We start from the raw sequence: 12,534 nt of genomic DNA on the forward strand, positions 1-12,534 counted from the left end.
TTTAAATCATGAATACCATATATCCTTATCAGCCCATTGGATCTAATGACTGGGCAGAATGAATAAGTTACTTCATCCCTTGGCTGCCTTCCTATCAAAGTCATGCCAAGACTGAGAACATAGTTTAGGTCTCATGATAAATGACCTCAACTTCAGTTCTTACAGAAAAATAAAACATGTAAAGGAAACAATATAAAAGGCAAATTCCTTAAAGGAGTGAGCTAGAAAGAAAGGGAATAGCCATTTTCAGGTGCCTAATATGTATTAGGAACTCTGCTAAGGGCTTTTCAAATATTAACTTTAATCTTCACAAAAACCCTTTAAGAGGGCAAGGCATTTGAATCAAAACCACAGCCAACCATGTCAAAAGTCAAAACAACCATGATGATGAAAGACTATAAAACTACTCAGGTCACAGTGCAACCATTCCCATCACAGAATGACTCATAACTATAACAAAGGGGCATGCATTACTATTCATTCTATCCTCATCTAGACAATAGCCTTCCACCGTTACATGGTGACACCTCCAAAACTTTACAATCTCTGTACCACTGAATAATAGGAACCAATGTCTGACCACTCCAGTAATAGGAGCGATCCATCCTTTCTTTTTCCACCACTCTCTCTCTTCGGACAAAGCTGCAAACTGATCTCACCTCATGCTACAAGCAAACAATGACAAATGTCTTAGGAAAGGCACAATCTAGACTATGGGGATTTCTATTAGGGGGAAACTTAAGAATTCTAAAGAATTTAACTTCATCCTAGGTAGACAGTAGTGTGCTGATAAATGTTCAGCAACCAGCTTTCTAGGGAAAAATTGTACCCACAGCACATTTTTAAGTTTAATCTATATTTTAAAAACATTTTCTTCATGAGTTTAAGTAGACAGTCAACATAACAGTAAATCAAGCTTTGATTTGTAGAGTTTACTGATTTTTATGATATAAATACTCATGACTATAACTCACGACAATTTAACAGTGGGTTCTTTAGAACCACTTTGAGCTGATTTCAGCACACCCCTGGTCCTGCTTAACTTAACTACCTTATTAGTGTTTTACTCTAGAATGAATCAACCAAAATGAAAGCTTGAACTTTTAAAGATAAGTTAATTCTAATACTTATCTGTCTGTTTCTGAACTTTTTTATGATTTTTTCTGTTTCTTTGCAATCATTTGCGGATGTCTTTTCTTTATTGTCCTTATTTTTTGTAATCACTAAGCCTAGGCACCCCAACTTCTCTCCACCAACTAAAAATGTAAGGCACACATTGGCTGTAATTGGAAATGCAACTCATTCTGCACCTCTGATCCAACACCTCCTTGACAAGAGTTGGGAAGCCTGCTCCAACATCAGTCATCAGAAGGTGTGATTTCTCATTGTATTACCCTGTGTTCTGAAATCCTTCAAAGTTCTCTTCCTTTGCATTATTACAGTGATTATATAAACTCTTCTCTTGGTTTAGCTCATTTCACTGTCTATTACTTTAGAAGGACTCCTGGGTTTCTCTGCTCTATCTCTTTCATCAATTCTGATGGTATGATATTATTTCTTTATATTCCTTCACCATAACTTTTCCAGCAATTCCACTTGGAGCGCTCATTTTTCTTTCCAATCTCTTTACTAATACTATAACAACAAAAACGATACCATAAATATTTTTGTACGAGTCCTTTCTTCTTTTCTTGAACTCTTTGAGGTATATGCCTAGTAGCAGTATTACAGGACTAGAGAATATTCATTGTTTAATAATTTTTGGAGTATAGTTCCAGCTAGCTTTCTGCCTAGCTCCACCAAATTCACAGCTCCACCCAAAGTGCATTATTGTTCCACTCTCTCCTCCACAAATGTTTATGTTGCTTTTAATGTCACCTTTGACAATTTGATGGTTATGAAATGTTATCTGAAATTCGTTTTAGTTTATATTTCTTATTATTAACGATTTGGAGTATTTTGGTATGGTTGTTGATAGCTTTTGTTCATTTAAGAACTCACTGTTCATATTCTTTATATTTTGAGAAAATACTCTTATTCTTATATAACTGCATTACTTCCTTACATAGCTTAACTGTTAGAATTTTTATCACAGAAATTTTCTTAATACAATCCAAGATTAATCTCTCTTATTTGGATCACATCACGTATTGAGCTAACAGTGCAAAAAAATTCCTAATCTTTTTCAGAACTGCTATCTCATCATGCCTTTCCCATCTTGTACTTTTGAAGCTAAATTTTTATACCCAAGTGTAAGACTTCCTATTTATTACTATTAAATTTTTTCTTAATGGATTCAGAGAAATGTTCTAGTGTCCCATCATCTTTTTAAATTCTAACTTAATCCTTCTCCTCTTCTCAGTGTCATATCCAAATTTTATGAGTATGCCATCTATATCTTTATGCATGTCATGGACAAAAAAAAATGTTAAGTAGCCCAGAGTCAAGAACAGATTGCTAGGGTATTCCTCTGAAGATATCCTGTCACTTTGGAAATTACTCCTTCAATCCAGCCATCCAACCAGCTATGAATCCAACTCATTTAATCCTTTCCTAGTTCACATTTCTCTAAATTTTCCACATTATACTTTGGAGTAAAATGAATTAATGACCTACACTTCAAAATTGAATGTAAATCAGAGAAAATGTAATAAGAAAACAACTTTTTTGTGTCTATATTGCTACATAAAGAAAAAGCCGCTGACTAACATTTTACATATAATACATTTGTCTCTGTGGCACTTAACCTGAGTAAAACAATAAATAATACAGAAAAAGAAGTATCTGGGGAAATCCATTTATGGCATTGTCTAGTAATTTCTTGGCATGGAAACCATCTTTTGACAGTTTGAGATTAATACTTTCAGAAGCAGTAGGAAGGAGTAGATGACACATTCTGTTGTTTTTTTCCTTCCCCTTTGGTTGTGAAATATAACAAAAGTCATAATAGGAAAACAAATTCAGAAGAGGAGGGGCCAGTTTGGTCTAATGAAAAGTGTGATGGCTGTGGAATCAGATGATCTGGATTTGAATCCTGACTCTATCCCTTTGACCTATGTGAGACCTTAGAATTATCATTTAAATTTTTCTGCCTTTCAGTTTCCTCATCTGCAAAGTAAAGCTATGGACTCAGTGACTTCTAAATTTTCTTTCAGCAATGAATCTAAGATCATAAGATTTCTGAAATAGGTACTGTGAAAAAAAAATTTCATGAATGAACAGGCTCCTACATATTGATAAATAAATGTCATAAAAGAAAATGTCTCCCCTTAGTGATATAATTGTTGATCTTTTTGAAAAAAAAATATCTGCTAGAGAATCTAAGACTCAAGGAGATTAAATTTATGTCTCCAAATGCAAAAACCAATCAAATCAATCAATTAATAGCTGCCAACTAACAGAGCACCAAATGTGTACAATACACTAGTTAGTTTAAAAAAATACTCCTTTGGGAGAAAATCAAGACACCAATTTTGTAAGGTAAAACATGATTAATTTTATTTTTCCATCTGTGGCTTCGTGTAGACAAGGCCTGAGTGTCCTGCTCACTATAATATACACAGAATAAATCATTAATTAAAAACTAGATAACCAGCCATCTAGTAAAATAACACCATCTAAAAAACTTTTTTGCTATCTCCTACAAAATATTCCACTTTGGAACTATAAGGACATTTTATCAAATGAATCAAAAGAGCACCATCCATTTCCACATCTTCGTTACCTCCATCTCCCAATGGCTCTGAGCCAACCCAAACTCAAATAACTATCATAAGTACATCACCCTAGAATTATAGCACTGACAAAGAGCAGGAAAATTAGCACCCATCCTCTAACTAAAATTAATAGCCCAGAGAATGTGTATTGAGGATAGATGGCAATCAGAGTCCTTCAGAACAATATGAAAGTGATTTCATTCCTCATCAGCATCTATCCTAGAGCTAAGAGGAGGAGCCTACAGTCAACAAGTGCTAATTATTTAATGTGGAAAAAAAACTGTAACCCCTCTTTCTAAACAAGGGGGGAAAACTGACCTATAAGCATTAGAACAGATATGTATGTTTTGCTGAAAAGATGTTACCTAATCTGGCAGATTTTGAGCTCTTGAATCATATTTGTGTGTGTGTCAGGGGAGCAATTAGTAAAGTAGGCCAATTTCTCTGAGCTTTAAAGACAGGTTTTAAAAAATCGAAACAAAGAACTGATAAAGTTCTCTACACTTTTTTAATTCCTGTATTTGATAGCAAATCATTTCCCAAATGAGTGTTTTTGTGGTGAGTCAGCAACCATTCTAGAAAAAAGAAAGAGCCTTTAATATATGCATCAAAATCATCCATCTGGGCTTTGGGAGGTTGAGAAATGAAAGTGGAACAAATTTCTAATATATGTCCCATGAGAAAGAGTGTGAGTATAGAAAGGAGGAACTGAAAGTCCAAAAAATGACTGCCCAGCTTTTCCCTTCCCATGCTACACATATTCATGAATTCTTTCTTCCCAGGCGTTATAGGGCAGTGAATGATAAGAAAACAAAATATTATCTGTTATCCCTAGTTCCAGATTTACACTGTGAGAACTTTCAGATATGAAGTTGATTTGATCACCAAAAGGAGATGAGGTGAGAAAGGAATCAAAGTAGAGACACAAGTGACTGTTAGCTCATAACAGGACTCATGAACAAAGGTTTCATTATGTTTGTTCCTGACCTGGATTTAATTCAACTCTTCTGAGCCAGTCTTCAGGCTCTACCGCATGTCATACACACAGCAAATAAGTTAACATTCACTCAGCAGCTTTTGTTCAATAAATACATAAGTTGGGGTGTCTCATCTATGAAGTAAGCCAGTAGAAAATGCCAGAGACTAGAATAAACCTGAATATAGCCAGGAAATGTCAGTTCATATTCTTTTCATAGCATCAACATTTCTGGAATTTTATGTAATGAAACTGCAGAATGTAAGTTCCTTCAGGGCAGGGGCTATATAATTTTTGGATTCTGTATGCCCCAAACCTAGTGCAGTGCAGTTCACATAACAAACACTTAATAAATGCTTGCTGATCATTTTATTGCTATAGAGACCACAGTACCAACTACCTAGAGCAGGTTGTGTTAGCTTAGGGAATCTGGTATTTCAAGGGGCACATGGGTACATGGGTAGCTAGATGGTACAGGGGATATACAGTGCTGGGTCTGAAGTCAGGAAGACTGATCTTCCTGAATTCAAATCTGGCCTCAGACACTTACTAGCTGTGTGACCCTGGGCAAGTCACTTAGCCCTGTTTCTCTCAGTTCTTCACTTGTAAAATGAGTTGGAAAGGGAAATGGCAAATCACTCTAATATGTTTGCTAAGAAAGCCTCAAATGGGGTCACAAAGAGTTGGAAACAACATTTTCCTAGGCTTTGGGGCCAGACTTTTTAAAATAATCATGTACAGGCTGCTTGAATAGATCCCATATCTAACCTCAGTCTCTTTCCCAGCAGGTTGTGTCTGAAAATTGTGTACTATGTTTGCATATTTTTTGAAAGAAAACCAAATGACTGTTTAGGAGATTTTTTTTTTTTTTTACTATTTCAATAAGCCAACTATATATTTTAGGTTCACATAGACATGATCTTAGTTTGAAAAAAAATCATCTTTTCAAAGAAGACATAGAAAAAAGCCAAATATCCCAACAATTTGGGAGAGTTAAGAGACTGAATAACTATCCAAACAATTGGATGATTCCCAGAAAGAGTTGGATGTGTTAACAAATAGGCATAAAATAGGACTTTTATCTGCTAAACAGAGGAGGCAGTATGTACTATCTTATTTTCTGTGCTCACTAAGCTGACAGTGTCAGGTGACCTGACATTGCTTCGTCTTCATTTCTGTCTTCTGCTCCCTAATGCTGGCTATCCAGCTATATGGAGGAACAGTCTCTGGCATGAATACTCTTCTTCTTACTCCCTAAAGCAACACCTCTGAGGATCTTTTAATCCATTGGTCTATTACCATTAGCTCTTAAATATAACTCTATGCCTAGAAGACAACAGCATTTTAACATATAAATCCTTTTATGTTTTTGTTAGAACAATTTAACCTGGATTTTGTGAGTATAAACTTTCTGATTGATGCTGCTTTTATTTCCCTTGTTATATTCATTTGATTAACCTAAATAGATGTGAAAATGTTGAAAATATTTGAGATGTTTTTCCCCACAGTGTTGTGTCAGGGAAAGTCATTTAACACCTTTGAGATTGTTTCTTCATTTATTAAACAGAGATTATTATGCTTGACTACCTACTTCCTAAAGTTGTTGTGAGGAAAGCACTTTGAAAATTGAATGTTCTATATAAATTATTTATCATCTTATCATTGATGTATTTTCATATTAACTTTTATCTGAACACATGCAATCTAGTAAACCAAGTGATTATAGAAATACTTATATATTACATATATATGTGTGTGTGTGTGGACACATGTGGAGGAAATGTATATATGGAAACATATTTACATATTCCTTTTCAACTGTACCTTGTAATGGAAAAAACACTGAGGAACACATATAGGCATAAAAATGGATGTATGTTATGAAGATTTTTCATCTTTGTAACACACATATTCATATGGAAGGGGTTTGTTGTAATAAAGAACTTGGCATGATTTACAAATCTTTCTTGAATATTTGATTTAATCTTCACTAAGCTGAAAAGTACATTAAAGAGGAAAATAGATGGGATGATTCAGATATGTGACTAGATTCTAAATTAAGACAAATTATATCCAATTACTTTATTTTTGTGAATAAAAAAATCCTTGAAAGAGAGAATTGATAGGAACTTACACTCACCTACACTGGAATTAAGTTAGGAGACTTCAGGAGACCTGGGTTTTTAATAGCGTTCAAGCTAAAAGAGTCACTTAACCTTTCTAGGTCTTAATTTTCTCATCTTTAAAATCAGAAGTTAAATTAGATAAGTTTTTTTTTTTTTTTTAAGCAGCTCCAAATCCTATGAACCATCTAGCTCAGAAATGCTAATTAAATTTCAAGTAATGTCAGGAAAGAAAAGGTTAAAAGCCAGGGTGCTGTCCATGGTGCTGCTTGTTCCAGCACTGGAGAAGATTGGCATTGGGGGCTGGGGGTGGGGAGGAAGAAGAGGTTGTCTGAAGTGTATGAGGAAAAGTTCACAGTAGAGGGAAAAAAACATTGTTCCATATATGAAAAATGGAAATCAGAATCATATAGAGTTAGAGTGCAAAGTATTTATTTTGTTAATAGTTTTAAGGATCAAGAGAATGGAAGCGCAAAAGTGGACATATTCATAAATATAATTCACAAAGTACATTCGCATTTGCACTATCCCTAGAAAATCTGTGACCTAGGACTGAGGACTCCATTCTACATGCAACAAACAATGCTCCACCACATCATCAACAAGAAGAAACTTTTGTCTTAGGGTAAGAGTTTACTTGGGTGAGTTTTGTTTTGTTTTGTTTTGTTTTTTAATATACGGCATACTTTGTTTTCCTAGGGAAAATACATAAATATGATAAACCTATTGTTGATGATAAAGACACACTAAAAACAGAGTCCTGAAAAAAATAGAATAAAATTGAAAGTAAATATGTGGGGTTTTGGCCAGTGAGAACTGCAAAAACTTGAAAATTAGTTACCTAAATGGCTAAAGTTTGTAGATTCATTTCTATTAATTTGAATAAAATCCAACATCAATTTATTAAGTGCTTACCATTTGGAAAAGTCCTGTTGCAGGCAATGGGGATACAAAGATCAAACCAAAAAAATAGTTCTTGTCTTCAAAAGAGTTTGCATTTTACTTTAGGGGAGGGGTGTTTATAACATGAGAAATATATATATATATATACATATATATGTATACATATACATATATGTATATATATATATATATACATATATATGTGTGTGTGTGTATGTATGTATTTGAAAAAGGAGTATACGTAAAACAACTGAGGGATCAAGAAAATCTTCCATGGAACAAATCACATGACCTGAGTCTTGGGGGAATCCAGATGTTGTAAGAAGTAGAACTGAGAAAGGAATGTATTACATACATTAGGGACACCAAATTCAAAGACACAAAGGTGAGAGGTGGAATTTCAAGCTCAGGGAATAAAAAGGTCATTCTGGCTGGAGCAAAGAATATTATATAGCAATGTAAAATAAATATGGGAAGATTACCTACAAGTAAGTTGTGAATTTTATGTGTAAAGCTGAGAATTTTTTATTTTATGCTAGAAACAATAAAGAAATTCTGTGTTCCAGATGAGGTCACTGGCACAGTCAAACTTGTGCTTTTTGTTTGTTTGTTTGTTTGAATTTATTTATTTTTGGTTTTCAGCATTGACATGCACAAGATTTTGAGTTCCAAATTTTCTCTCCACCTCTGCTCTCCACAAACCCCAAGACAACGTGTATTCCAATTACCCCTTCCCCTAATCTACCATCAATTATATAGCACCTCTCCCTTCTTTCATGCCCTTCCCCTTTATTTTCTTGAAGGGTAAGATAGATTTCTATACCCCATTGCCTGTATATCTTATTTCCCATGTGCATGTAAAAACAATTTTTAGCATTAGTTTTTAAAATTTTAAGTTCCAGCATCTCTCCTTCCTCCCTGCCCTCCCATCCCCACTGAGATGGTAAGCAGTTTGATATAGGTTATACATATGTATAACCTATACATGTATATACATGTGTAGTCATGCAAAACACTTCTATAAGTCATAACATGAAAGACTAATTATATTTCCCTTCATCCTATCCTGTCCCCATTTATTCTATTCTCTCTTTTGACTCTGTCCTTCCTCAAAAGTATTTACTTCTAATTACCCCCCCCTCTCATTTACCCTCCCTTCTATTATCCCCCCACTCCTCCCTTATCCTCTTCCCCCTACTTTCCTGTAGCATAAGATGGATTTTCCTACCAAATTGAGAGTGTATCTCTCTTTCCCTCTCACCTTCCCCTTCATTGAGAAAGCTTTCTTTTGCCTCCTTAATGTGAGGGATAATTTACCCTATTCTATTTCTCCCTTTCTCCTCCCAATACACTCCTCTTTTAATTTTATTTATTTTTAATTATCATCCCTTGATATTCAAATCACCCTGTGCCCTCTGTCTATATGTATATAATCCCTCCAACTACCCTAATACTGAGAAAAATCTTGAGTTAAATATTACCTTTCCATGTAGGAATATAAACAATTCAACATTAGTAAGTCCTTTATGGTTTCTCTTTAATGTTTACCTTTTCATGCTTCTCTTGATTCTTGTGTTTCAAAGTCACATTTTCTATTCAACTCTCATCTTTTCATAAGAATGCTTGAAAGTCCTCTATTCCGTTGAATGACCATTTTTCCCCTTGACCTTTGGAACATCATATTCCAAGCTCTCTGATCTCTTAAAAAGAAGCTGCTAGATCTTGTGTAAAACTAATTATTTCCACAATACTCGAATTGTTTCTTTCCGGCTGCTTGCAATATTTTCTCCTTGATGTGGGAGCTCTGGAATTTGGCTATATTATTCCTACAAGTTTTCTTTTGGGGATCTCTTTCAGCAGGTGGTCAGTGGACTCTTTCAATATCTATTTTACCCTCTGATTCTAGAATATCAGGGCAGTTTTCCTTGACAATTTCTTGAAAGATGATGTTTAGGCTCTTTTTTATTATGATTTACAGGTAGTCCATTAATTTTGAAATTGTCTCTCCTGGATCCATTTTCCAGGTCAATTGTTTTTCCAGTGAGATATTTCACATTGTCTTCTATTTTTTCATTCCTTTGATTTTGTTTTAACATTTCTTAATTTTTCATAAAGTCATTAGCTTCCATCTTCTCCATTCTAATTTTTAAGGAATTATTTTCCTCATGGAGCTTTTGGACCTCCTTTTCCATCTGTTCATTTCTGCTCTTTAAGGCATTCTTCTCCCCATTGGCTTTTTTTTTATTTCTTTTGCCATTTGGGTTACTCTATTTTTTAAAGTGTTATTTTCTTCAGCACTTTTTGGGTCTCCTTTAGCAAGCAGTTGACGCGTTTTTCTTGCATCACTCTCATTTCTCTTCACAATTTTTGTTCTACTTCTCTTACTTGATTTTTAAAATCCTTTTTGAGCTCTTCCATGGCCTGAGACCAATTCATATTTTTCCTGTAGGCTTTGGATGGAGAACCTTTTACTTTCACTTCTCTTTGTATATTTTGGTCTTTCTTGTTACCAAAGTAAGATCCTATAGTCTGATTTTTTCCTGTTTTTGCTCATTTCCCCAGCCAGTTACTTGACTTTTGAGCTCTTTTTCAAGGTAGTTTTCTGCTTTTAGTGGGGATTTTACTGTTAGCTGCTTGATCCCCCCACAATCTGTGGGCATAGAGCTCCAGAAAGAGCCGCTGGCCTGCTACTGCTGCTGCTTCCACCAAGGGCTCTTCCACTCCCTCTGTAGCTCTGAGGCTGGGGACCTGACCACTCCACTCTCTTACACAGATAAGACAGTTTTTTTCCACCGATCTTCCAATTTGTCCTTTGTGTTTTGGGGTTGTGAAGTCTGGAAGCTGCCACAGGTGCCAGAGATTCAGTTCCCCCTCAGCCTCCTCAAGTGCTGCCTGTGCAGGTGTGGGCCATGCTACACTGTGCTTGGCTCCCAGCACAGTATGATAGATGGTTCCTGTCAAACTTCCAGGCTGTCTTGGACTAGAGATTTGCTTCACTCTGCCATTCTCTTGGTTTTGCAGCTCCAGAATTTTAGAGTCATTTTTACAGATATTTGGCTGGGCTTGGGAGGAGAGCACTAGCAAGTCTCTGCTTCTACCCAAACTTGTGCTTTTAGACAAATAATTTTGGAGGATGTGTAGAAGACTGATTTGAGAGCTGAAGATATGAACAGTGAGGATCTAATTAGGAGCCTACTATAATGCTCCAAGTTAGAGACACTAAGGCACCAAACTACAATGGCAACTATTTGAGTGCATAGAATGAGAGAGATGTGGGATATGAAGTATAAACAAGACTTGGCAAGTGATCTAATAAGAAATAAAAGGAAGAGAAAACATCAGAAAATACAGAAGTTGCTAATGGGTATGACTGAAATTATAGTGGTAACTTCAATAAAAATAGATAAATTTTGGTATAGGATAATTTGAGTGTGTAGGAGAAGATAATGGGTTCCATTTGAGATATTAATTGAATTTGAGATACCTCTGGGTCCTTCACTTGGATACATCCAACGGCAATTGTTTATGAGACTATAGCTCAAGAGTAATATTAGGACTCTGTATATCTATATGGGATTCATCCACATAGTGATAGTACTTGAGCATAGAAGATTACTAAGAAAGAGAATGTGGAGTGAAAAGAGAATTGAGATAGTACACTCATACACAGTAAATAAATGTACACTCACACATAGTTAAGTGTGGTATGGAAGCTAATACAGTAAAGGAGACTGAGTTGAAACAATTAGACAAATTGAAAAGTAGGAGAGACCAATGGAATGAAAATCTATAAATGAGAAAGTATCTTGGAAGAAGAGAATGAGAAGCAGTTTAAAACACTTTAAAAAGAAAAAGAGGAATGAGGATTAAGAGAAGGTGATTGGAATTAAAGAGAGAAGTTTCAGTTTAGTTATGGAACCAGGTGGCAAAAGTTTGAAAAGTAAGGCCACAGTGAAGTGAAAATAATGCCTGTAGATCTTTCCCTTTCATGATTTTACCTATCAAATAAAATAGAGGTAGAATGATAGTTTGAGGGGATGATGAGGTAAAGTTATTTGATTTTTTTTTAAAAGAATAAGTAACACCTGATAATGTTTGTATGGAGTAGGGAAAGCATCAGTATATAGTCAAGAACAAAAGATAGAAGAAGAAGCAAAATAAGAGACAAACTCTGAGAAGTTGGAAGGATAGGATCTAGGACACAGATATAAGAGCTGGTAAAAGGAGATATGCCTCTTCTTCTTCAGATACTGGAACAAATGAGAGTGAAGAAGCAGAGAGTTTTTGCCAAACTTTGAGATGCTTCTAAAAACATTGGTTGAAGATATTAATTTTTAGGTGATCTTCAGCCCCATCTGAAAGCCAAATTTGCATTAGATTACTTTTCAAAGCAACTATCTCAAGCAATAGGAGTAGACTAATTTTTTTGTAGGTTGGCATATAGTTTGAATCCCAAAGTGCTTTATTCCCTCAACAAGAGGAAGAGTTCACTAGAACATACTTATTTTTAATGACTCACCATATCCAATCTGTTTTTGCAAATCTCCCACTACTTCTTGATGCTCAGTTCATCTTCCATATCTAGAACCTATTCATTGTTGTCATGGCACTCATCTTTCTTCATCAAAGAAGGAAAGAGATCATACTAAGGTTTATAACATGGTAAAGTGGTTATTTTGGAGGGAATAGGGGAGAACCACAATGTCTGAAAATAAACCAACAGTGAAATATTCTGCAGAATATGAATGACTCTGTATCTTTAACTCAAAACTACATTTTAAAAAAGTCTTGGTGTTAATTTGATCAGTTCTTTCAG

The sequence above is a fragment of the Notamacropus eugenii genome, chromosome 4 (assembly GCF_028372415.1).
Source record: "Notamacropus eugenii isolate mMacEug1 chromosome 4, mMacEug1.pri_v2, whole genome shotgun sequence".
NCBI classification, from domain to species: Eukaryota; Metazoa; Chordata; class Mammalia; order Diprotodontia; family Macropodidae; genus Notamacropus; species Notamacropus eugenii.